Source organism: Podarcis filfolensis (genome assembly GCF_964270895.1).
Source record: "Podarcis filfolensis genome assembly, chromosome: 6".
NCBI classification, from domain to species: domain Eukaryota; kingdom Metazoa; phylum Chordata; class Lepidosauria; order Squamata; family Lacertidae; genus Podarcis; species Podarcis filfolensis.
This window is the reverse complement of record NC_139609.1, coordinates 32,468,367-32,495,544: the sequence shown is the minus strand read 5'-3', so window position 1 is coordinate 32,495,544 and position 27,178 is coordinate 32,468,367. Positions and strand designations below refer to the sequence as shown.

The window sequence follows — 27,178 nt, the reverse complement described above, 5'->3', positions numbered from 1 at the left end:
AGAGAATCATTTTCAGAGCTATTAGGCATCACAGCGGGGGAAGGGAAATAAATGTTTCCTTTGATAGGGATGTATGTGAGAAAATAGTAATGCTGCATATATGATAGGTAGAAATTGCAAACAGACCATATTTTTTATTTCCTTCACACATGATTCAGTTTCCTCCACTCTGCCCAAACATCTCTCCTGAAGCTCCCCATATTTCCTTCAAGTGTAGCCAAGAATTTACGACACAATTCCATCTTCCTCCTCCTTCATAAACCATCTGTGTTCTTTCTCAGCCAGTCCCTACTGATGAAATAACCTCCATTGGACTAAAAGCATTAGAAGCATGGCTGCCTGGGGGCGTGGTCAGCAAGTGCATTAACATTAAAGGGACAGGATTAATGGTGTGATCCTGCTCCTTCCACACATTCAGCAAACGTGGAGAAAAGGGTCCTCAAGTTAATTATAAATACAACAACCAAAATCCATCATTTTAATTCAGAATGAGGCAATTGAACTTGAGTTTATTATGGAGGCCACTGTGGTCTTCCGAACAATTTAACTCAAGTCTCATAAGACTTTTCTCCTGGTAGAATAGGCATCATTAGATGTACTGCTGGATAAGGGTTTAATGGTTTTTGCATTTGTTTAAAAACAAATAAGACATTGTTTTTAAAAAGATGCTTTTCTCCTGGGTTTTTCACAGGCACAGCCAATTTTTCAATGATAGTTATAACACTGTTTATATATTTATATTTACTGTTACAGCCCCTGGCTGCATTCCAGTGCCACAGATCCATACTCTGAGGCCAGTATAGGAATAATCCCATATACTGAGCCAAGAGGACTTAATTGCCAATGGAGGCAAAGAACTGGTATTAATTCTGGGAACTGCAGATTCTATTCTCCTAAAATAAATAAGAACAGTAATAGCAATAGCACAAATAATAAGAAGAAAAATCACAATTAGTGCTTTTGTATTACTTCAAGTGTTATCCATCCAGATCTGTTTTGTTTGTTTTTATATCTAGCCTTATCTTCATGTGTGAAACATAGACATCCCATTTGCTTCATGCTCAATTGCTTGCAATTTTCCCTCTGATTCATACATTTCTCCTGCTTTGGAAATGCTACACATTCCTGTAATCAGACTGTATGCCCATGTTGCAGTTGTCTGAATGATCACATTGTCTGCTGTTTGAATTGCACTCCTGCTGCTGGTTCGCTGCCCCTAATTATTTTTGTTTTAGCGTTTGTCCCTGATTTCTCAGTCAGGCAGTTGAAAGAGGCCGTGTCATCCTCTGAGAGGTGTTTAATCAAGGGATGAGTAATCAAACAAAAAGCTTTTTGGGGAGGGGTGGAAGTGGAAGAAATGATATTGTCTGGCCGGTTATTATGTTTTCTCTTCTCGACACTTAAATAGAGTTCCTGCAGAAACCCAGGGTGCTGCCCATTAGCTTGGAGGGTTGGGCTGCCTGAGTAAGTGGATGGCTGCTTTGTAAAGAGGGAGTGGTAAAGGAAACAGGCTAAAAAAGAGAGAGAGAAATCAATGAAGTTGAAATGCGCTCTAAGCACACCTACTTATCATCTCCTCGCACTCCACATGTCATCCAGCTGCCAAACTCTCTGAAAACATCTGGGTAGGTGGCTCTGCACGTACATGTCAGTGCGCTGATATGCGCACCCATTTGAGATGGTCGGAAGGGACTCCGCCGGTTCCTCTGAGGTGTAGCGACATGTATCAGGGCTTGGCTATAAATTTCATTGCATTGCTGTGGCGAACAGAGAAATGAGTGAGGAAATATCTGATTAAAGTGTGCATTGCTGCTGAGGCAACCGCATGTTGCCATAGCAATCGAGATGAAATGTGCAAGGAGTGAGATAATTAAATCTAACCCCTTTAGAAGTTTTTGACAGTCTATGCACTGCCAATAAGGAGGGGGGACGAGTTATATCTGGCATTAAAGATAAAACCCATTCCTTGTGAAAGTACAACTTCTTGCTGATTTTGTTGTTGTTCCCTTTGCTAAATGCATTGCTTCAAATTCAAGGTCCCTTATTTGAATGCTCCCTTTAATAATCCGATGCAGTTTTGACCTTGGCTTGTAACAGCCTGATCTGGTTTATTGTTCCATGGGAACTGCTACACAAAATATCCAGCTATATGTTTTTTCACTCTCTTACTTACAGTACAGTAAAGCCTGGCTGTCACGTCTTAGATTATGATTCAATAATATCTAGAACGTACTGCCCTCTTCAGGAACTGTCGATTAAAAAACAACAACAAGAACTTTCGGATGTGTTTATTGATTTATGAAGTGCAAGGAGTAAATGTGACCTTATGAGGCTTATAAGGTGCAGGGAGTTCATTGCATTTAGTGGTATGAGCAGTAAGCTAGCATACATTGGTCAGGCTGAAATGTTAATAGAAGAAGAAGAAAAAGCATTGGAAAGCAACAACTTTAAAAAATGTTGTCATGGGGTTGGACTAGTAATTCCAGAAAATAATTGGCAGCCCGGTGAAGCACTTTAGTGTGATGAGTTTAAGGGTGGCCAGGTAGCCCAAGTGCCAAAGAATTTATAGCACAGAATGTCACAAGAGACATCAAGCAGTATGCGCCTTAAAAATCAAGACTAAATTCAGAAAGGAATTTAGTTTAATTACATGCTTTATCTTAGGGAGGAGAAGAAGAAACAAAACTAAGGTCATTTGCAAAGTGTGCTTCCCACTTTAGTGTAGCTGGATTACATTCTAGGTTAGTAAGATTTTGAAGCAGCGAAACCACATTGGATGGGTGGAGGCTGTGGTTATTTCCTACCCGGCCACTGCCTTTGGGCAGGTGCACTACAGGTGGAGAAGGCTGCGTGACCAGTGTTATTAGTGCAGGGTGGGACCTGGCTATGTGGATTCAGTAGCCATTGCTACACAGGTAATATCACCAAAACAATGATGATGCATTTCTAAGTTTGGAATTGATGTACTCAGACTGGGTGCGGTGCACTGATACCAGTTGTAGTGTCACAGACATAAGAAGCTGCATTATTATCAGAAGAGGCTGTTTGTTCATCTAATCCAGTATTACATTCTGAATCTCCATGTAGCTCTCCGTGGTCTTTGCATCACCTGCCACCTGAGCATTTCAACTGGAAATGTTAGCAGAAATGGATCACTAGGGGCGGGGAAAGGATCCACTGTGCTAGCTCCCCAGCAGGTGGGTTGCTTTTGCTTACTGGGAAGGAAAGGTGAATTGGCAGGGAGGTTGGCGCACTGCAAATGCAGTGGCGGGGCCAATTGGGCACTCCTTGCGCTGCATTAACCTCATCGCCACCTTGCCCTCCCCCCCCCTTCCAGGTAAGCAACATTAATCCACCTACTGGGAAGCTGGTGTTGCTGTTCCACTCCACCCAGTGAGTCACTTGTGAATGAGAGGAATTGAACGTGGGATGTTCTGCATGCAGGACACATGTTCTTCCACTGAGCGTTGGTTCCACTATTGCCTAGCCCAGAGTGTCAATCAGCCAGCTTTGGAGGGGAGGGTGGGCTCAACTTCCTAGGTACCTAGCAGACTGAGACAAGCAAGTTAGGGGGAATACACAAATGCTGATTTTTATTTTGAAAACAGGACAAAAGGCATCCTGTTTGGGGGCCAAACGGGACAAGGGAAACTGTGGTCCCAAAGCGTGACAATCCCGTTTTTTTACAAGATGGGTGGCAACCCTAGTTGGTTCCTTTTCCTATAAGGAACACAGTGACTTGCTCCCACAGTCCCCAGCTGATGGTCTATCCACTAGGCAAGACCTGAGTAGCAAACTAGGAGAAATGAATGCAACTGCCTCAACAAACCTAGATGCTTAATAACTACAGTTAGACAATGCGGGTTTTTCTTGGTCTCTGGGGTGTTTGGATTCCATGTTTCAAATATGTCCTCCAGTTTCACAAAAGAAGCCTCCATTTTTTTCTGCCTCATCTTCAAGGCACTTTAGAGTTTATTTAGAATTTCTGTGAGTGCAAAGTTTTGAGATCACCTTATTGCTGCAAGATAGCCAAGGGTGGCATGTGTGTGTGTGTGTGTGTGTGTGTGTGTGAGAGAGAGAGAGAGAGAGAGAGAGAGAGAGAGAGAGAGAGAGAGAATTTCTTTCCGGTAAACATTTCTCAAGCACTCTGCAGCCAACACTCCATGCTTCCTGATCTGAAAAAGGCCCATGAGAAATATTACCTCATGATGCCTTTCCCTGGAATTTAATTGAAGTGTGGGCAACTGGGAAGGTTACAAAGTACCAGACCAACCATTGGTGAGAGCTGATTTGCAGAATGAAAGAAAGGAAACTCCCTTACTCACATGCACCCTTAGTCACCTCAAAAGTCACCCACAAACTTGCACCTAAGCATGAGAATGTCTAGTAGTTCCTGTTCTACTGACCGACTTCCCTTCAGTTTCAGCTACAGATTTCTCTTTGCATCTCTGTCTGATCCACCATATATACTGTAAGGTGGTTAAAGAAAGACAACATAATTTTTCTGTTTTCTACTGTATCATACCACGTTGGTGGTGCTAAATGAGCTGTGATTTCCTGGATGAGCTAGAGTGAAAGGGACCTTTGCCTTGAGTCCATTGTCACATAAAACGTCAGATTTTCTGTGCAATCTGGAGGAATTTTAAAACAGGGCCATTGTTTGTTTAATAATGGCTAGGGGTCTTGGGCTTGGATGTAGCAAATTCAGGTTCATATTTCCACTTGGCCGTGAAACTCAATGGGTTATTAGTCACTATTTAACCTGACCTGCCTTTCAGGGACAATCCTATATATACTGCTTTGAGCTCTTTGGAAGAATAGAATAAATATGTGATACACAAATGAATCTGCTGGAGTACTAATGGCTTTAAAAAGTGTAGGAGAATGGAAAGTCCACAAATTGATTCATAGCCGTGGCTTCAATCTAATGCAAAAAGCAGCAGCATTGATTTTCAACATAGGGCAAATTCGCATGACCATAATGTCTTCTCTGCACACCCATAAGTGACTTATTTCAGCTGTCCTATGACAGATGCCCAGGTGGATTTTACTTGTAAATGTTTTCAGCATAGGTCCCAGTTGCTTCTCAGCACATTGTGAATATGACTATGGTTATCAACATGAGAGCCAGTATGGTGCCATGGTTAGAGTGTTGGACTAAGACCTGAGGGAAAGAGGTTCAAATCCCCGCTCAGCCACGAAGCTCACTGAGTGACTTGAGGGTGGTTGTTGCCTCTCAGCTTAACCTATCTTACAGGGTTGTTGTGAAGGCAACACGGAGTACATGGAGAGCCAAGTATGCCACCTTGAGCTCATTGGATGAAAGGTGGGGTATAAATCAAATGATAAACATGGCATCTTCAAACTGCAACACGTGGTTAAACTGGGTTCTAGCCTTTTTGTTAGCCTGTCTTTGCACAAATGTGGAAGTGCATCGACAGAGAAAGCTCACCGAAAGCTTTAAAAGATGGAAGTCATCCCAGTGCATTTCCTTCCTCAAACACCATCTTGCCCTGGCGGGGGGGGGGGGGGGAGGAGATGATGGAACAGCCTGGAGAGCTGCCCACCCTCTCATTCCAGGAGTTCCAGTTGAGATGGTTTCCCTGCCACCCAGCCCTGACAACCACACCACATGGCTGAACCATTTTGCTCTTAGATTTGGTCCTTCTTCACCCTTGAAACTTCTCTTTGCTGTTCATTCAATCATTTCAATTGATGATTATCGTGTGGCTATTTCTATGTAAATCACTCTGTGGAGTCTGCTTGAAAAGTAATAATATAATAATATATTATAATATAAAATATAATGTATACTCTGATTTTTGTGATTACTTTCAGGGGCCCTGAGCACCCACAGAATTTAACTAGGGCTTCCTAAATAGATATAGGATGTTTCTGGGAGACACTTTGTTTTGTATTTTGCTTTGTTTTGTGTTTCTAGCTATTGGTTTGTTTCATTTGTGTGTGGATGCTGATGTTTGGGGAGTTAGGCTCCCCATGGATAAGGGCATAATAACTAATAACATTTCTTTGCTTTCCAGGGTACTTTTGGCACAATGATAAATTTCATCTTCCCCAGAATGGTAAGCAGAAAACTATTTTCTGTATCTGACACCAATGAATACAAAGGAGAACAAGCAAAATTGTCATTTGAAAATAATGAAAATTCACTTAAAAATAAATATGCAACTTGATAAGGGTATTATTCATGCAGCTATAAACATCTGAATATTTAAACCCTGTAAAACCATCTTTAAAATTCCCATCTAATTTTTATCTAATATTTTTGGTTGTTGTTTCTACAGAAACATAAAGATTTACCATCTCTGCTGGAAATGCTTTAGAAACCTGGTGTGTTCGCCAATGTGTTTTGCTGCATAATTTATTGTAATATATACATACCCACACACATAAATATGGTTTACGTTCTATCAGTTGAGAGAGGAATTGTATCTCTGCTTTAGATTGAGAGAGGGTTAGGCCTATATAATGTTTTACTGTGTTGAACTGTATAAAAATTGATCCTTATTTATGTTCCACCAGGGTTTTGCTGCATATGTGAATTTAAAATGGTATATTTTCAGAATATAGACACCACATCCTGAGTAAAAGCTGCATGCTACCATTTTGTAAAAAACAACAACACCCAGATATTTTCTAAGGTTCTCCCCAGCACTACCCCAAGACTGGGAAAAAGGCAATATTTATTCTACTCTTTGATCATAGCATCTTTGCAATCAAATAAAATGAAAAATTCATCATATCGTACATGAAAAGGTCACCTTAAAATGAGACTTCATAGAAAAGGAGCCTGAATGAGATAAACCAACTGTTAAGGAGACTTGTGTTCAACAGCTCTTGAAATAGGCCTCTATTCCCCACCTCAACATCATCTCATTCCTCAAACATTTGGTTGGAAATAAACATAAAGCCATCATGCATTTGAACTGTTTTGACAATGGGGAAAAAATATTGCTGGAAAAAAGTAGTTTCTTCCAAGCACTAATGTAACCTCTTCTTAGTCTTACAGCTGAAAGCTTTCCTGTCTAATCCCAGAAGAAACTTTTCAAAAAAAAGGCAATTATTCAAGAACTTTAATGCAAAGATGCATTAAAACAATGGAGGGCTTAAAATGTGTGCCAAGGATGATTTTCTGTTGTCTTTGATACAAAAGCAGAGGCGTTCACAGGATTTAAGAAAACCTATAACATGGTTTCAAGACTGGAGGAGTTTTTTGTGTGTGTGTGAAATAAAAGTTAGATATCTTTGTTGATTCACTGAAGACAGGCTAGGGAGCTTTTGTGGTAGGGACTGACTCAATATATTGTGCTTCCCCAGGAGACTGTAGTGTGCAAGTCCAAAATGTGATCACAGAGCCCAACTCTTAGATAGCACACACCACCTGTGATCTCAGTATCCTCTGCCCCATGCTATGTTGGGGTGTACTGACTCAGGCCTCACCTTGAGTACTGTCAAAGACCCTGTATCCTTTGCATACAAATGGGCATATTGGCATGAGGTAACTGTCAATACAGATCATAGAATGCCTTCACCTGTAAAAGCCACCCCTAATGCAAGAAGTGAGGTTAGAGGGAACCAGGTGGAGGGCCTTCTCAGTTGTGGTTAATGCCCTCCTATCAAATAAACAACTATCTGACTTTTAGAAGACATTTGAAATATGTTTGATGTTTTTATTTGCTGGAAGCCACCCAGAGTGGCTGGGGCAACCTAGTCAGATGGGTGGCTTATTATTATTATTATTATTATTATTATTATTATTATTATTATTATCCCTGCATCCTTGGAAACTTTTGTTTATGTTGGCAACGCATAAGGTTTCTCGGGATGAACAGTACAGAACGAGAGAATCCTTTGTCTTTAGGTGCAAAATGAATCACTTCTATCCATGTCAGGGCTGAGGACTATATATAAAACAAGGAGCTGTCTCATTGTCTTGGTTTGCTGCCAAAGCTTTCCTATGGTGAAAGAAGTGGGAGAACCGGGTCAGTAGGTGTAGTGCCAAGGCTGACTTTCAGAGAGAAGGGTGTCACACTTAAGAATTGTTTCAGTGAGACTATCACAGAATATGAATCAGCAAAGAGATGCACCCAGTGCCATATAAAAAACTCCAAAGGACATTTTATTCAAAGTGGTACAGAGGCAGACAAACGATAAGCAAAGCTTAATTGTCACTCTGTCCTGAAAACCGGGGAGCATAAACTGAGGCACCCAGAGGTCACTAGCATCTTAAAGCACGTATTTCTGGTGACTATTCAAGTTGCTCTGTGTAGGGGCTAGCAATAAATCTGCTAGTGCATTAGCAAACCTAAGCAGGGTCTGGTTTCAAAGCGGATGGGGAACTGTGTGTTGAGATTCCTGCATTTGCAAGGGGGACGTGGGTGGCGCTCGGGTCTAAACCACTGAGCCTCTTGGGCTTGCCGATCAGAGGGTTGGCGGTTCATATCCCCGTGACGGAGTGAGCTCCCATTGCTGTGCCCCAGCTCCTACCAACCTAGCAGTTTGAAAGTGCACCAGTGCAAGCAGATAAATAGGTACCGCTATGGTGGGAAGGTAAATGGTGTTTCCGTGCATTCTAGTTTCCATCATGGTGTTCCGTTGCACCAGAAGTGGTTTAGTCATGCTGGCCACATGACTCAGAAAGCTGTCGGCCTGAAAGCAAGATGAGCGCTGCAACCCCATAGTCACCTTTGACTGGATATAACCGCCATGGGGTCCTTTACGTTTACCCTTTTTTACCTATTTGCAAGCGTTTGGACTACATGAACCTTGGTGGTCCCTTTCAACTCTACAATTCTATGATTTCTTCTTTGTAGCTTACCCTTCCCAGCCCAGGTAGATGCTCACCCCCACCACAAGTTTCAGTATGACCTCCCTCTTCTTTCCTTTTTCTCCCACACAACCATTCCTGGAAGCAAGAATTACCTAATTTGAGGCAGGCCTTCCCAAGGCATTGCCACAGGTGCTCTTTCATTTTTATGGCTTGGCCCCGGAAGATATCAATATTATTCCTAATCCATGGGTGTGTGAGGCTAGGCAGGTTCCCTTGTCTTTCCCACACCACTGGAGCAGCCTCTCATTGGATAAAGGCTTGCACGCCCTGGCACTTTTCAGTGAAGCACTTCCTGAACCAGAAAACAGGCCCACTCTTCTCCACTGACTCACTCAGATCACCTTCACTCTAAACTTGTGGCTCCATCTTGCTTTCAGATGCTGCTTAGGTTCTCCTGCAGTGCAGTTCTAGAGCTCCCAGGAATGATCAGGGCATAGATGACAGTTTCTGACTGCCCCCGAGATGATCTAGGTCCTTGAGGGTGTTCTTTTTACATCTTTCCTTCTTCCACATTGCCTGCATTGCAGGGTAAGCCAGAGAAACAGAAAAACTGGCTCTGTGAGCATTGTTTGCTCAAACAATGGAAGGTGTGTCCACATGAAGAAGCTCATTCCAGGCCAGGGGAAGGAAGCAGGGCTGAGCTGTTCATTCCTCTCATTGTATCCTACAGATTCTGGAACAAACAGCCAGAATTAGTCCTCATTTCCACATGATCATGTGCATCATCGTCTTTTATTATTTGCTAAATATTTACAGTTTGCTAAGAAGCATGAAGCTGAACTACAAAGTCATTTTATGTTTTTATTTTATTTTTGTCTTGCTCTTTCTCCAAGAAGCTCAGGACAATCTGCACAGCCCACAATCACACACACACACACACACACACACGTTAATTCGCACAACCACCTGGTGAAGTTGGTTAGCCTAATAGAGAGTGACTGGCCCAAGATCGCCTAGTGAGCTTCATAACAGAGTGGGGATTCGAACTCATCTCCCCCGGGCCTTGGTCACTACAACAACACTTTCTACCCAGTATCACTCATGTGGGGAAGGGCATTTGCAAGAAGTATATTTACTGAGGACAGAATCACATGCTATTGTAGCAAACATATGCTCCAGAACCTATTTTTTGCTGTAATGACATTAATACAGGGAAGAACAGAAAAAAGTAGGCAGGTGGGCTTCTTAACCTTTCCCATGCCCACCGCTCTCCCCTACAAATGCTTCTAAAAGTCCCCCCCTCCTCCCCCTGAGTTAGGTTTACTTTCAGTCTCTACCCGATGAAGGAAAATGATCTTGGGTGGACATTGGTGTGATTAAGCACCTCTTCCTTCCTGCTTTCCAACTCTCTCTTGTAACTTACTAAGCCCTGCATTCAGGCATCTTGACAAACAGGTTTGGGAATAAGCATTTGCTGAGATAATATGCAGTTTTGCCTCCAACTGAACAGGTAAGCACTGTGGTCAGATCTGCACTGTATGTTTGAAGTGCATTTAGCACATATTTAAACTGTACCTTACTCCACACAAAGCTACAACTCCCAGCACCCTGAACAATCGATAGTTCTTTGTGGTCAGCCTTGTGCTATAAAAGTGTGCTAAATGTGCTTCAGATTATTCTTTGATTCTGTGTATGGTATGAATGTGATCTAAGAGGCGCTATGGGGAGATCCCCCCCCCCCCCGGCAACAAATAGGGTGAGGATTTACACTGGGGAAAGGGAGAAAAGAATTCCACAAACTTTTTCAGCACATCATGTTCCCAACTTTCAAGGCGGCCACATGAGGCTACTGATTAGGTTCCCCCACCCCCAAACATACACACATACACAATCTTAATCACAGATCTGGTCACAGCTAGTTTGACTCTGAGCGGATAAACCAAGAAGACCACAGTTATTAGTGTGTGGCAGGGTAGAATGATGTTTCGTGTTTGGGGTGGGGTGAGCAAGAATGAGACTTTGCATGATTATCTTTTACTTCTGAGGCTGAATCCTGGACAAAGTGCTAGTTTTTTGGCCAAAAAAAATAATCTGTCTATTCATTAACAGAACACTGAATATTAAAATGAGGTTGTTAGTCAATTTCTCATTTATTCTCACTTTTGGACTTGTGTTCAGGGTCATTAAACCACTCGTTTGATATTTTTTCACATAATAAAACCCAAACTGAACTCACCCATATAATTTCCATTGATGTAGTTAAGGGTGTTTTTGTTTTGCTTTAAGGGTTTTTTTGTTGTTGTTATTGTTTCTAGATCATATGTAGGGTGATAAATGTCAGATAGCCAAAGAAAATAAATTGTGGAATGTAATTAATCTGCACCTTTAACAAAACACACTTTCTTTCTCATTTCCACCTCTTGCTGTGCTTAATGAATAAAGATTAAATGCACATTACTATGAATAGTCAAAGCATTCTAGGTTTTAATCAAAACGTTTTTCCTGCACTCTGTATGCTAATGAATGATCCGATACCTCTAAATGTTAAATGCAGACCATATACTGCCGAGAATTTCATTACATATCAACAATATTATTTTTTTAAGGTTAAAAACTTCCATTCATGCTCTCCAGTCCATGCATATACCACATGCATTCCAACATACAGCTTAGATTGTAAGATCCTCAGAAGAGGGTGCTGCTGCTGTTGTTGTTAACTGAAACAATATCATATACATTAGCACTGCTATGTAAATAATAAATAAACAATAACACTTTCATGGGAACGTCTGTAAATTCCTGCAAACCATGTTAGATTGTGGCTTTTACCTCTCAGAGAAATGTAAAATATCTATATTTCTTCTTATATGTTAGAAATAGCTTTGGGGATGCTGGTGTCACTGAACTGTTCAGTTCATTTTTAAGGAATAAAATTCATCTTAATTAGTAAAAACAATAGATGGATAGGCTCCTCTCACTCTCTCTCTCTCCCCCTCTTATTTTTCAAGAGGTAGTTCACTCACTGTGCAACTTATCAGCTGTAGATTATCCCGATAAATGACAAGTTCTTGTCTCCAGCTTTGTAACCTCTTTGTCAGACATCACCTTGTTCGACCAAATAGCTTACTTGATGTGCGGCTGCCCCAATTGTCTGGCACCCTACCATAGCTGGGCTATATGCCAGCTTGAGCTCCACAACTATTTATGGCTTTGTGCATTCAAAGTTCAGCTATGCAAATCACAACTATTAAAAAAAGAAGGCACTGCAGATTTGTTTTTGAGATGTATTATGTGGCTCGCAAGGTCAAATCATTTGTTTTCTCTCCAGTAAAATACAGTTTTGTCAGTAATGATCGAAAAGATCATCACCTTTTTTTTAAAGCTGAGTCAAATTGAATGTAAACATCTCTTCACTCCTCTACTAGGAAAAAAACAATCATGTAGCACACTTTTAATAGTGCAGAGAGACGAAAGGGGGCATAGAATACAAGATAACTTTTGTACAAGTAACTTTTGTAGTGCATAATGAATAATGAGGACAGGGGAGAACCCTACAAGTTTGGAGAAAATGGTGAACATGGGAGGGTCAATTTTGAAGTATAAATTTTCACCCACCAAACTGGATAAGGACAAGGTAGAAAGAAGCATTCTGCAGCAACTTAGGCTGTTAACTTTTTTCTTAGTTGGACTCCTGTGCATTTCACAAATTACTCAGTTAGATTTTCATCCAGGGATTGTCTTGGTAGGGAGATACTGTTGTTACAGGAAAATGTTTACTTGTTAAATTTGTGCTTGTCTTGCAACTGTCAAGAAAAGAAAAGAAAATGGAAGTCAAATAAAAGTCTTGGGTAACAAACAAAAACCTGGCAACATAGAGACTCTTTTTCAATCCAACCTGGAGATGCCAGAAATTGAACGCATATGCCTTATCTATAAACCAACCCAACTTGCCATGTTACCTGATAATGGAACAATCCCAGAAATCTTTATAGCTTGGGAGATTTAGAATGCCTTATGCAGTTCATGTCTACTTAGAAATAAATCCCACTGAGTTCATTAGGATTTGCCTCCAGGTAAGTGTGTATAGGATAGCAACCTTAATCACACACAAATTCTTCCTTCCCAGGGCTTAAAGTTAGTTGGTCCTACTGACACCCATGGAGCTATAATTAGCTGGTTGTTATAGGACTAGCTACCATTTGTGGCAGGCTGTGGGAGTCCAAGGTCTTGCAAATAAAAGACAGGCAGACTCCTTCCCTTCACCAGCATTCCCACAATGCATTGCAACTGCTGCTCAAAGTTTGTGGGCAGGCCTTTCAACAGAGCCATGGTCACAGGGTATGTAAGGCACAAGCTCCTTCCCAGGCCGTCCTAGTGTTCCTGTTTTTCAGGGACAGTCCTGGTTTTACAGAAGCCATTCTGGTCCCGGAATGTCCCACTTTTCCTTAGGACATCCCTATTTTCACTGGAGAAATGTTGGAGGGTATGGAGTTATGTGACCCCTGAGCCAAGGAGATAAGTAACTGTACAACCTTTAGAAGACATTTGAAAGCAGCCCTGTATAGGAAATACTTTTTAAAGCTCAATATTTTATTATGTTTTTATATATGTTGGAAGCCACCCAGAGTGGCTAGTGCAACCCAGCCGGATAGGTAGGGTATAAATAATAAAATTATGGTGATGGGGTTGGAATACAAAATGTTGGAGGATATGCACCACACTGGTTTAGCCAGCTTAGTTGTGCTTTTGGAGGCTCAGAAAGAGCTTTCCTTTCTTTTTTCTTTTCTTCTTTAGGTGATGGCGAGGCTCATAATCCAGCATAGTTTGGGCAGCCCCAGTGTGACCAACCTTTACTGGTATCTTTACACTGAGACGCTTTTACATCTCCTGTGCCATTGAAGGAATTCTCTTTTCTATTTAAGTTTCTACACCACACCCATCGGCTTGGTAGCCAGACGGCGCCCGAAATGAAAATGTAAACATTGCACAACTGTGAAGAGAGATAAAAGTACACAAGCTCATGGAGACTGCCACTTAGTCTGTGTTTGTCTGTGGCACCTTATTGTTTGCTGTGGGTTGCTGGCTGGAATACAACAGGCTGCTGGAAATCCTAATAGGAGACATTATTTTCAATGCTGGCAGTTCCAAAGAGCTAGCTCCTGTCTCTGGTTATCCATTGTGATTTAAATGACAGTGGGGAACTCAGGTCTGTGCGGTCCATGGGAATAACAGGCACTTTCTTTGCATAAAAGTATAGGGTAAAGGGACCCCTGACCGTCAGGTCCAGTCGCGGATGACTCTGGGGTTGCAGCGCTCATCTCGCTTTACTGGCCGAGGGAGCCGGTGTACAGCTTCTGGGTCATGTGGCCAGCATGACTAAGCCGCTTCTGGCGAACCAGAGCAGCACATGGAAACACCATTTACCTTCCCGCCAGAGCGGTACCTACTTATCTACTTGCACTTTGACATGCTTTCGAACTGCTAGGTTGGCATCTTTGCATAGGTGCTGCTTATTGTTGTCTGTGTGTGGTTTCGAAGACATTGCTGTTCTCAAACCCAAGCGTAGCAAAGGAGAGTCCCCCACACCCAACACATGCACATTTTTAGTTTCTCTATGAATAATATAGAGAAAGCTGCAAAGCTGAATGGTCTTTTGGCACCATTGAGCAATGTTGGTCCAGCCACCAGAAATGACATAACATCAGCAAATGTGAAAAAGTTCAGCTTGCTTAATGGTTGATCTAACATTTTGCATGCCAAGAATCCCAGGTTCAGTCTTAGGCCTCCAGACCCTGCATGTGTCCCTATTTTCCAAGGACAGTCCTGGATTTACAGAAGCCGTTCCAGTTTCAAATTTGATTCTGGAATGTTCCATTTTCACTTAGGACATCCCTATTTTCATCGGAGAAATGTTGAAGGGTATAGAGTTATGTGACCCCTGAACCAAGGAAATAAGAAACTATACAAACCTTAGAAGACTTTTGAAGGCAGCCCTGTATAGGGAAGGTTTTTTAAAAAATGTTTAATGTTTTATTATTTATATATATATATATTGGAAAATGCCCAGAGTGGCTGGGGCAACCCAGTGAGATGGGCAATGTATAAATAAAATTGTTGTTGTTGTTGAATAGGACATCCCTAATTTCATTGGAGAAATGTTGTAAGGTATGGGAAAGTTCTGCCTCATACACTAGAGGTGTACTGTCTGCTAGAGGAGATAATCTTGGCCTATGCTGACCAATTGTCAGAACCTATATAAAGCAGCTTCTTAGAGGAAAACCATGAAATCACAGAATATGCATTTTTTTTGTTATATAAACTAAATAGTCCTGTCTTGTGAATTATGGTCTACTTCTATAGTCCAAAGGGGGGGGGAGACCCAGGGTATTTATGTGGCCAAACCTAGTTTCCTCTGAAACTTTATCACTGTCACAGGAAAGAGAGAGGAGGTGTCTTCGTGATTGTCACAAAAGCCTGCCAATTGGCATTCGACATAGTCAACTTCTCCTGGAAATTGAGAAAAACCAGTTGCATCTGGTTTTGATACAATTTTCAGTTTATAGAGCTATCCTAAAAGAGGTGGCTTAGACTTTCCATTCAAGGTATATACATCTGTCTTGTGCCTGAGTCGAGCAAGGAGCCTGCAGAATGAATAAAGAAACTTTTCCATTCAGCCCAGGCCAGATTTTATCAGTTCAAAGTGTAGACTTTGGACCTTTATTAATACCTACAAAGCTATGGAACTTACCAACTGTTAAATGACTATCCTTTAGTCAATTCACTTGAAAAGAGCAGCATGTTCAAAGAAACTCCCAGAAAACATGGTTAAGATAAACACTTCAAAAAAATCTGTCCCATAGACATGCTATTTAAAAGCTTCTTGAAAAGCATTCCTTTCAATAACATTAGCATTTTGTTTTTCAAGAAGCCTAGATTGAAATTGAATTGCATTTTTTCTGTATAATATATATATATATGTAAAACAACAACAACAACAACAACAACAACAACAACAACAACAACAACAACAACAGAAATGATCTATTCTGCCAAAAAAAGCTTTAACAAATTTATTCTGGCACTCTTCACCATGGAGGGTAGACTTTTTCTAAAAAATAAAAAAGGTATAAAATTTTAATTTGTAAAGGTTATTCTCAACTCCCCTCTGTGCTATAGTTTTCATATATAACTCAAGTAAGGACAACTCGTTATTAAAGAAGCCAGCAGGTGTTCTTCTCTCTGAAACATACTAAATAAAGAACTCTAACTGATTGTGTTGGCTGCATGCTCTGGAGGGGAAAAAGAGAAATTAAATAATGAAGGTAGAAAGTTTTCAACAGGGAGCTTGCTTTGGTAAAAGCAAAAGATTTTGTCGGAGCTAGGCAGTTCAGTAACAAAAATTTGGGCTGAGTTGCTTGGTAGGGGGGTTTTTACATTCTTTTGAAAACATGGGTCCTTCTAGATGGGGGCATTTTGAATGCTAGCTTCCCTCTAAGTCAGTGATGGCCAAACTTGGCTCTCCAGCTGTTTTGGGACTACAATTCCCATCATCCCTGACCACTGGTCATGTTAGCTAGGGATGATGGGTATTGTAGTCCCAAAACAGCTGGAGGGCCAAGTTTGGCCATCACTGCTCTAAGTCATGTATATTCAGTGCCATTTCAATGCTTGCCATCTATTCTTGTGGGAAGAGAGACTGTATCTGAGTAGTTTTTCTGTCCCTCCCTCAATCACACCTCCCACTCTCTCTGCTGTCTTTTCTCATTCTGTACATGCATGCGCCAAAACTGTTGGTCAAAGGCCTTGTGAGTTAAAGCTCTAGACGATGCCATGAATGGGCTTGCACACGCCGTATATATGATTGTACAGAAGACCACTCAAAGAACAGCAGTCATGGGAAAGTGCAACTTTGCTTTATTGAGATTCCTTGAGAGGATGGAATCATTATTAAACCAGTTCACATCCAGAGTATCAAATCTGTTCTAAACCAGCACTCAGGGAACTGCATCAGTTTCTTTGCAAATTTGTTTCTCCGGTGGGCACGATGATATTTCTTCACCCAGTAGGGGAGCTATTATATGTATATATGTATGTATATTTACTTTGGGCTTTGCCATGTCAGTAATAAAAGCCATGTGTACGTAAATGTGAAAGAAATTAGGGGAAAGTTCTAATTATGGAGTTGCAGTGAAGCATAATTGAGGCCACTGAGCTCAGTGCTTTTTGGAAAATCATCAAATCTATCCTAGGGTGAAGGTTGCACAGAACTTTCCTTTGGATTCAGAACTAGTGACTGACCAGCATGCCATTTGGGATCTGGAAGTAAGCCAGTGAGAGGGAACTCTTTCCCCGGCTCCCGGAGGTTGACCAAACTTCAGTCGCTTCTTTAAAAATTGTGTAAGAGCTTGTGTAAGAGTTTTATTATTTATTTGGTTGGTTGATTGCTTTGTTTGGTTTCAAAATCCTTAGGCTGCCTCTCCAGAGAAAGACTCAAGTCTCAAAGGAGCAAGAATAAAGCCATCCAATAAAACAATTGAAACAAAATCTTCAATGTATTAAAAGCACTGTAACCAATAAAAACAGCCAACACGATAAAACACACAAGAGTAGCTTATTTTCCCAGCTTGCTAGGCCCACTGCTAATATCCTCCCCAGTGCTTATTTGCCAGGCTTCATCTTTGGCTTCCTTTCACTGCTTGGTTCAGATGTGGCTTTCGAGGGATGCCTTTGGGGAGGATGACTCTTGAATGCAGTTGTGTGCTGCTTTGCTGGGCATGAAGAAGTATGTGCCGTGTTCTGCTGCTTGTTTTGGTATTCATGAGTTGACTATTATGATTTTGATAGCATATTTTTTATTTTAAAAATGATAGAGCTTTAAAAATACTTTTATCCCATTTGGAGCCAGTGTGGTGTAGTGGTTAGGAGCGGTAGTCTCGTAATCTGGTGAACCAGGTTCGCTTCCCCGCTCCTCCACATGCAGCTGCTGGGTGACCTTGGACTAGTCACACTTTTTTGAAGTATCTCAGCCTCACTCACCTCAAAGAGTGTTTGTTGTGGGGGAAGAAGAGAAAGGAGATTGTTAGCCGCTTTGAGACTCCTTAGGGTAGTGATAAAGCGGGATATCAATTCCAAACTCTTCTTCTTTGTTTAGGGTATTTTTTTAAAGACATACAGTGTCATGGAAACCATAATATAGGTCTTACTTCTTCCAGTAGAAGTCCTCACTTCCTTTTTCTCCAGGAATTTTCAACAGGGCTGAATGGAGACCTTAATGGGTGAATGAGGTGAGGAAGATGGGTGGTTCCTAGGAGGAGTCATATCCTAAGACAGGCTTCCTCAACCTCTGCCCTCCAGAGGTTTTTGGCCTACAACTCCCATGATCCCTAGCTAGCAGGACCAGTGGTCAGGGATGATGGGAATTATAGTCTCAAAACACCTGGAGGGCCGAGGTTGAGGAAGCCCATCCTAAGATATGTAGCCCCCTCCCCAACCAGGCTGTGCTGGTTTTTAATGGTTAAGAGCCAACAACACTCAGTAGGTTAAGCTAGTGTGGCTTTACATTAGTTTATAAATAATATGCCGTAATAATAATGTTAGTGGGCATTTCAGTCCGCTAGCTTTGTTTCATCCTGCACCGAGGTGATAAAGTGGATTGGGGAAACCTAAATGTCGCTTAGCTTGATTTACAATTCACTGAAGTAGAAATACGTAGATTGAAGCTGATTTGCCATTTCCATTAAGCTCATTTTAGTCAGTTTAACTGGCTTGTGGATAGGGTATCTCTGTATGTTAGTTAGTGTATATTATAGAAAAAAATAAACAAAACCCACTTTCCAGGTGAATTCACACCTTTTTTAGAACCATATATGATCCAGGTTTTTTTCCTTTTAGAAGTGGAATTCAGCAACATACTATTGCAAAGGTTCTGTCCCCACAAATATTATCAGCTTGAGAGGAATGACCGCCTATCCCTCTCTGCGCATTCTATGGGTTCTCCCAATGCCCCCCTCCTGAGCCAATTTCAGGGGGCACACAAGGGAAGGAGGGGGAAGCCCCATTACACAAGCAGAACTTCTTGCACAGGGAGTCCACTGATGGAATTAATTTGGTGAATCCCGCCCCATGTTAACGATTTTACATTAAAAAAATAAAATAAAGAGCAAAGAGCAAACATTAAGTGCCGTTTGGCTCTTCCATCTTCTTCTTAATTGCAGAAAGTCAACCTAAAAATGCTTTAAAACAGACTTTTATATAATCATGTAGCGTATCCATGTCCCCCTTTTATTAGAAATGCATTTTCTGATGCCATTTGAAGATAATTGACAGTCAACATCAAATAGCTAATGAAAAGCTTCCCTTGCCTTGTCAAAGCGGCGCTTTATGAGGCCAAACTCAGCATCCTCTGAAGCTTGTGGAAAGAGCTCTGTTAACTTCAATAGGAGCAGGATTGTGCCAAAGGGCTTATTGGAAAGTGAGTTATGTAAATTGTATACACATTAATAACGAACCTCTTTAAGATAAAATGCAACTCAGCATGCTCACAATGAAGTCAATAATATGGTGCCAACAGCTCTTCATTCTCATTTAAGACTCCCATGATTAGGAACAGGAAGCGACATGAAAAGATTATTTCTATTGTTCTTTGTGTAGTACTTTCTGGGTGCAGCAACTTCAGGAAACCTGTGGTGAGCATTGCCATTCCACTTTACAGATGGCAAAACTGAGATGGAAAAATAATAGAATTGTAGAGTTGGAAGGGAACCCAAGGGTCATCTAGTCCGGCGTCCTGCAATGCAGGAATCTCTGCTAAAGAATCCATGAAAGATGGGCATCCAGCTTCTGATTAAAAATCTCCAAAGAAGGAGAGTCCACCAGTGCTCAGTGAATTCAGTGAAAGTTAAAACATTGGTTTCCAAAAGCTTAATCTTCATTAATTTGGGCAGAGTCAAGAGCTCAGAGGTATAATATGCTCCATCTCAGGCTTCCTGAATCTCATGGTGGGTTGCACTGCACATAAGCTATAGAATAGAATAGAATAGAATAGAATAGAATAGAATAGAATAGAATAGAATAGAATAGAATAGAATATGTCGTATAACCAGTGCTTTTTTCTGGAGGGGACGCAGGGGCACACATACGCCTAAACAGTTTGTGAATATATGTTTGGCCTCATTGAGGGGCAGTATTTCAATATGAGTAGGAAAATGAAGAGTACCCCTAAACATTTTTTTTAGGAAAAAAAAGCAGTGCATATAACAGTATAAGCTATAATAAAGTGTTCATTTTAAGGTTTTACAACCTTGTTTGTGGGGCAAGAGAGTACTTCTTCTCTTTACATCCTTTATTTCCAAAATAGTATTCAAGGCAGCAAGCAAAGCGTTCATCCAAAACGCCATTAAAATTAAAATCAAAAATTCTGAAAGCCTGGATAAAAAAATAAGAAATAGACGGACACTAACACAGCTACCCTTCTGAAAATATCTGCATATATTTCATTGTTTTCATCATGCCCTATGAATCCTTCACCTCTAGCAGCTGTTAACAAATCCTCTGTGTGTGTGTGTGTGTGTGTGTGTGTGTATTTATATAGATCAATAGTGACAACCCCTATGGATATTGAAATACTTCCTCTTCCATTACTAGTGTTTGCTGAAATCATTGCCCCACCAGCATGACCACCCTATTTTACAGGTTAAAGGATGTAATATAGAACATACAGTAAAGTGAATAGGTCACAACCAGAAACACTAATTTACATTCCTTTGATTTAAGGATTTTAAAAACATGCACTAGAATGCGACTTTAAAGCTCTATTTCTGCAAACACTTGATTGCATATTCTATCTGAACAATTGTTTGGGGGTTCTAAAAGTTACTCAGGTGCATTAAAAAATTGCCCAGAGGGATCCTTTGTCTAACTTAGTCAACTTAAAAGATTTGTTCATTTTGACTTAATTTATACTGTGGATTCTTCTTCCGGAGTTCCATGTCCCAGTTTACCAAAAGTCTACACATGAATAGTCTCATTAACTTCAGTTAAAATAATGAATTGCTTAAGAGTAAATCTGTATATGGTTTCTGAATTTGAGGGCATACAAATTTGCATTAATTTTGTTTGTTTTTATTTAATGCATTTATATATTTGCCTTCCCCATTAATTTTCCAAGGTGACTCACGTTAAAAACATCTCGTCGTGAAACAACCTACACCACAGGATCAATCTTAACACATGAAATATAACAATGAACACAAATACAACCAATAAAAAACAGCTCAAAGAAGAAAGGCATTCTCTTTCAGCCCCTAAAAGAGATTAGCAAAGGAACTAAGCATACTGACTGGGGGTAGTGTTACAACCAAAAGGGATTTGCTTTGACCTCAGTAGCGGCTTACCTAACCTCTGAAGGTGAAGACACCTGGAACATGGATGAAGACACCTGGAACATGGATGGAAGGGTAGGAAGAGATGGGTGCATGTGATCCCTCATATATCCTTATACCAAGCCATTCAGGGCTTTAAATACCAGCACTAGCACTTCGAACTAAGTACTGAAAGTCACTGGATCCCTGGATAATACACTGGTGTGAGCTGCCCCTGTTAATAATCTTACCAAGGTATCTTGGAACCAGCTGTGGCTTCCAGGCACATTTCGAGCTCGTTGTAGTAACCTAACCTGAAGAAAACTAAACTGTGAATAACTGGTGAAGTTATCATTCAAGCGGAGGGCACAGCTGGTGCCCTGCAGTTGGTGGGAAATGCCTTGGTTCACATGTGCAACTTGAGCATCCAAAAACAGGACTAGTTCTAAATGCATATGTAAGCTACAATCTTGGTCCTCCAAAGAATCATAGGTTGAAAGGGTCCATGAGGATCATGTCACCCAACCCCCTAAAATGCAGGAATTGCCATCCGTTGCATCCTGGCAGGGTGGGACATGACCTGGAAACTGTACACTGACTGCAAAAATGTAGACAAGGTGTAAAAGAGCAACAAAATTCTTATAAAAGTGCATAAGGACTATTTTAAAAATGGAGAACACAAGGAGCCTGTCACCCCTGATCATTGGCCATGGGGGCTGGGGCATTGGAGTCCAACAGTATCTGAAAGGCTATATGTTTCCCAGACCTGAACTAGGAGATAGTAACATCAGAAGCTACCAAGTCAGACCACTGGTCTATCAAGCTTGATTGATACTGGCAGTGACTCTCCAGGATTGAGCCTGGAGACTTATTCATGCAAAGCATGTGATCTCTCACTGACCAGAAACAAATACAGTCGTACCTTGGAAGTCGAAAGGAATCCGTTCTGGAAGTCTGTTCAACTTCCAAAACGTTCAGAAACCAAAACATGGCTTCCTATTGGCTGCAGAAGCATCCTGCAGCCAATCAGAAGCTGTGGAAGCCACACCAGATGTTTGGCTTCCAAAAATCGTTCAAAAACCGGAACACTCACTTCTGGGTTTCGATCATTCGGGAACAGATTTGTTTGGGAACCAAGGCATTCGGGATCCAAGGTACAACTGTAACCTATTCTACAGCTCTAACTACTGGGGGTCTTCTAGACAGTGAACAACAAATTTCAAAACCTATTATGCCAAACCTACACAACTTTTGAGACATTAAACTTTAAAAAGTTTGCAGTCATTCCTATAAGTAGCCCACTTGTTTGGTTGGTGAGCTGTATTTAGTTTGGCAGGTTGCTTGTTGTACGGGCTTTATATTATGCGCCAGTGTTTGAAGGGGAAAACAGAAAGAAAGAATGTACGTATGATTAAATGTTTATTAAAATTAAAATATTCAAGTTTTAATTATGCTTAATTGTATATAATTAAAATGGGAGGATTAGGGAAATTAATAAACATTTCATCTGAGATTAAGCAAAATCAAAAGGACATGTTATAGAACAATACTTCCTCTCTCTCTCTCTCTCTCTCTCTCACACACACACACACACACACACACAAAGTATATGTATTAGACTTTGCTATCTGACATGTCTTTTGAAAACTTAAAGGCCCAGCCTAACATTTTTGTGTCTACTGATAATTAAATTCCTGAAATATTAATTGTTCTGAAAAGTCAAATCCACTTACCAGGCCCTTGTTCACTTCTACGATGCTTATGATGGCAGGCCACACTGATGTGCAGAGCCAATATCCCCTTAAAGTGCATCTGCTTCACATTATAATATAAAATATATAATCATTATATTGCTTCAGTGTTTAATATTTGCCCTTTGGTGTGTATATGGAAAGTTTGACAAATAGAGGCGTCATTGTGCTTTGGCTCAGCCTTAGCAATGCACATTGACTGATGCAGAGGAAAATTTGTGATTCCTGTTCCTCCATGTTTCCATCTTGTTTGAAATAAATTTCCATATCTCCCTTGCTTGGAAGATGTGCACATTCTAGTTTGGATAAATAGAAAGGAAGATTCCTGGCTTGTGATCCACATATCAACTACTGGATAAAGATACCTGGAGAATCAGCCCTTCACTGGCTGAAAAGTTGTTAACCTATTTTGTTTACCCCTTCACCATCATCACAACAACATTAATATTCCACTATATTTCTGATATGTAGCTGTCCCAGACCACAAGTTCTCTGGGCATCTCACAAACTAAAGAACAATCAAATTGCAGAACAAAACAATAGCAGCCCATAAAATACTGGCTATTTAAAAGTCCTGGGTAAACAAAAAAGTCTTCACCTAGTGCTGAAAAGACCGCAAACATGGTGGAAGACATTTCATAACTGGGGTGTCACTATCAGAAAAGCCACTTGGCTGAGGGCTACCTGCAGCCATATTAGATGCAACAAAACAAGGCTGAACAGCGCCATTCAAGCAAGTGGAGCATCATTGTGCATTGCAGCTGCAGTCCTCTATATATGTACAGCGGAACCTCGGTTTTTGAAGGTAATCCATTCCCGAAGACCATTCAACTTTCGAAACGTTCAAAAACCGAAAACTGAATGCGGAAGCCTCAATACAATAGGGGAACTCAAAATGGAAGCCGTGAAGCACATTCGGCTTCTGAAAATCATTCAAAAACCGGAGCAGTTACTTCCGGGTTTTCGGCGTTTGAAAGCCGAAATGTGCATCAATGGAGACAACTAAGGTTCCACTGTATTTGGAAGCCTGACTGAACATGGTTAAGATGCACATGGTTGTATCATAAAGTAAATGAGCAAGCTCCAAATTGTATATTTTCAAGGAAAGAAATATTTGAAAGTATACCATTTAAAACCTTGAAAACGAAGGGTGCTACTCCCCCCTTAAAGAAACTTGCTACACATTTTTGTTTCATTTTTGGCATTATATCAGATAGATTCCAGCATAACACAATTGGTTTACGTTATCCTTAAAATGAGGAAATAGTGGCAAAAAAATGTATAAAACATAGCGCTTGTGTTTATGAAAGAAACATCCATAAAGGAAGAAACATTTTCTAACTTTTCTCATTAGCCCAATGAGAACTGCATCTTTAATCAAACAAAATGCAATGGCTTTCTAATTTTGTTTAAAGTGTTGCAGTACTTACACAAGCCAGATCAGGTTATTGTAAATCTAGAGCAAATTAGAATCATTGGCCTCTGCTGATGCATTCAAGGGTACTATGTAAATCATAAATTTAATGGCATACTAAGACACACATCTGTTTCTATTTTGCAGAAGTTAATAATCTAACTACAGGGCATTTAAACATGACTTTCATCAACTGGAACATTGGAAAAAATAGAGGCTTTTCTATGAGTTGTGCTTAGCTGCATTTCACCCAAAATATGCCGACAGACTCCATATCTCAGTAGTTAGCCACCATATATTAGCTGATTTTTCTCACTGTTTGCACTTCAGCCGTGCATTGCTTCTTTAGCTAACATCTGCTGGAGACAATACAGCACCACTAACTGAACTTGCAAATGTCTGTGGCACACTTATGCCCCCCCGCCCCCCGCTTCAAAATGTGTTGTTCATGATAGATTAGAAGAAAATGTTAAGCATTTCCTAAGAAATATATAAACAACGTATGGCATAACCATTGTGAAATTTGTGTGGTTTTAATTCATTTCTATAAACAAAGCTGCTCCCAAACACTTCAATGTAATAGTAGTGGAAGTCCATTTGCAAAGAAGAAATGCTTTGTGGCTACCGCAAATGAGTGAACTATTATGCTCTTAAGAAAACACAGTTGATACACTCATACTATTCAGAACAAAGGTAAACTAAGATATGTTCGCCACTGGTCGGGTACAAGTATAATGCATAGCAAGGCAACAACAACCATAGTTCGTTGTCTTAACATTGGTTAAGATCCCATGTGTGTCATGGCTTCACTTGCTAAACTGTATGGTTCAATAGCAGATATAGGATGACATTCGTAAAAAAATAAAAAATACTGCTTATTAATTTGCTGGCAGAAATACTGGAAAAGTGGATTAGCTGCCTTCACTGTGATTAACACAAGCCATGGTTTGCAAAATAGTTCCCAGAACTGCTAGTTTCTGACTCCACATAAATACCACAATTTTATATTTCTATAGCCTTGAGTAATGCTTGGAGTTAGGATTTTTAAAAATCATTTATCCCTTTGTCTTCAGCATTTCTATCCTGACATTCTTTAGAATTGTTTTTATTTAATAAAGGCACGACACAGATGATTATGAAGGGATCACACATGCACACAATTTTATCAATATATGGTCAAACTAAAAGCAGTTTTCTGAAATTTTAGACCTTTCAAATCTTTAAAAGCTGGTTGGAAAAAGTCCATCCTAGGCACCCACCAAAAAGTGAGCAGCAATGAGGCCCAATGATTTCCATTGGGAAGATGTTTCATTGTCAGAGTGCCACACAGAGGAGGCCCTGCCCCTGTATTATTATTATTATTATTATTATTATTATTATTATTAATTTATGCACAGCTTAATGCCAAAATAGCCTTCTAAGCCCTTTTATGAAATATAAACAACAGTTACGCCAACTTGAAGTGATAAAATCCAATATTAAAATCCATAACAAAACCATCCTATTCATATATACATGCATGACATGCATAGTTAAAACAAAACCAATCCCATTAAAACAACACAGCAATTATAGCAGGAGACTCAGGCCAAGAGATCAAAGGGAATGCTTGTATAACAGGTACATCTTCAAAAGCGGTGGAATGGCAAGACAGATAGTGACTCTTCTATTTCAGTAGGAAATGCATTCCTTAACACCAGTGCTAGTAATGAAAATGCCTGCCATTGCATTAACACAAGCCGATAATTGTCAGGTTGTGGCAAGACTAACTGGGTTCCATCCATTTGTTGATCTTATTAATGTCCTTTCTGGGCAATGGAGGGGAAGTCTGTCTTTCAGGTAGCCTGGTCCAGTTTTATATGTAACAAGACCTTAAAACTTGCTCCATGGCTAAATGGCAGTGCAGGTCCCTCAGCACTTGCATACATGCCTGGTTAAGGGAACAATGTTTAATGTTCTGTTATCTTTTTATATATGTTGGAAGCCACCCAGAGTGGCTGGGGCAACCCAGTCAGATGGGCAGGGTATAAATGATGATGATGATGGAAGAGGATGTCCCTATTTTCACTGGAGAAATGTTGGAGGATATGGAAGCCTGGCTGGATCACAGAGCCCCCCTACAACATGGACATTTTTAAAGGGGAATGTGACCACGTCCAAAACAGATTGGATTGACTCCAGCTCCTGGATAATGAGAATATGCTATTAATTACTTATGAATAATAGCAATATATTTGTCAGCATGCCTAAAGTAGCTCTATGGATCCTAGCCACAATTCATGACTTTGCACCGCAACAGGCTTAGCCCTGTTATCTATATCTATGAGGATCATATATTACAGATCCTATTCTAGGACGAAGGCCCACAGAAGAAAATTTGGGTTGGTTGCTTGCTTTTCTTCGAAGCAAAGACAATTTAAAGGAATGGTCAGAGTGAAATTTGGCTCTTTTACTCTAATATGCAACGTGATAATAAAAGACTTGGTGTCAGTGCTTCTGGCAGCAAGATAAACCACTGTGTGATGACAGATTTCTAATGATTAATGCTACAGTAAACTCAGAACACAATTGCAGCAAAGTGCCAAGGTTAAAGCATGTTGCAAATTAATTTAAATGGGCATTCATGAAAACGATAATGGCCAACATTTTGATAGTTCATGAAGAATGATCTGATTTCTAAGGAAATTGCTCCAAGGGAGGGAATGGACGTAAGCTAAGGGGGCCAGAGATCAGTTCCTCACTATTTGCGGATTCCTTTTCGCTAATACTGTGCAAGCTGCTCAGTTCTTCTCTTTGAGTGGTGTAAATAAGCATAAAAAATATGTTGCCTTAATCAGTACCACATCCAGTGTGCTGCTATGCC

At 40.5% G+C, this 27,178-nt stretch overlaps 1 protein-coding gene and 1 long non-coding RNA gene across 3 annotated transcripts in view; one reads left to right on the top strand and one right to left on the bottom strand.

The window, feature by feature from the left end:
* Positions 1-12,019, bottom strand: part of LOC310765648 — a 51,790-nt gene extending 39,771 nt beyond the window's left edge. The window contains exon 1 of the long non-coding RNA XR_014549701.1: positions 11,815-12,019. This is a non-coding gene — a long non-coding RNA (uncharacterized lncRNA). The remainder of the gene's footprint in view (positions 1-11,814) is intronic.
* ADGRL2 (adhesion G protein-coupled receptor L2) overlaps positions 1-27,178 on the top strand; it is a 348,015-nt gene that overhangs the window by 101,324 nt on the left and 219,513 nt on the right. For both annotated transcript variants that reach the window (XM_083620857.1, XM_083620855.1), the window contains one exon: positions 6,042-6,083. The gene's annotated coding sequence lies outside the window, so the exon portion shown is untranslated. The remainder of the gene's footprint in view (positions 1-6,041; positions 6,084-27,178) is intronic.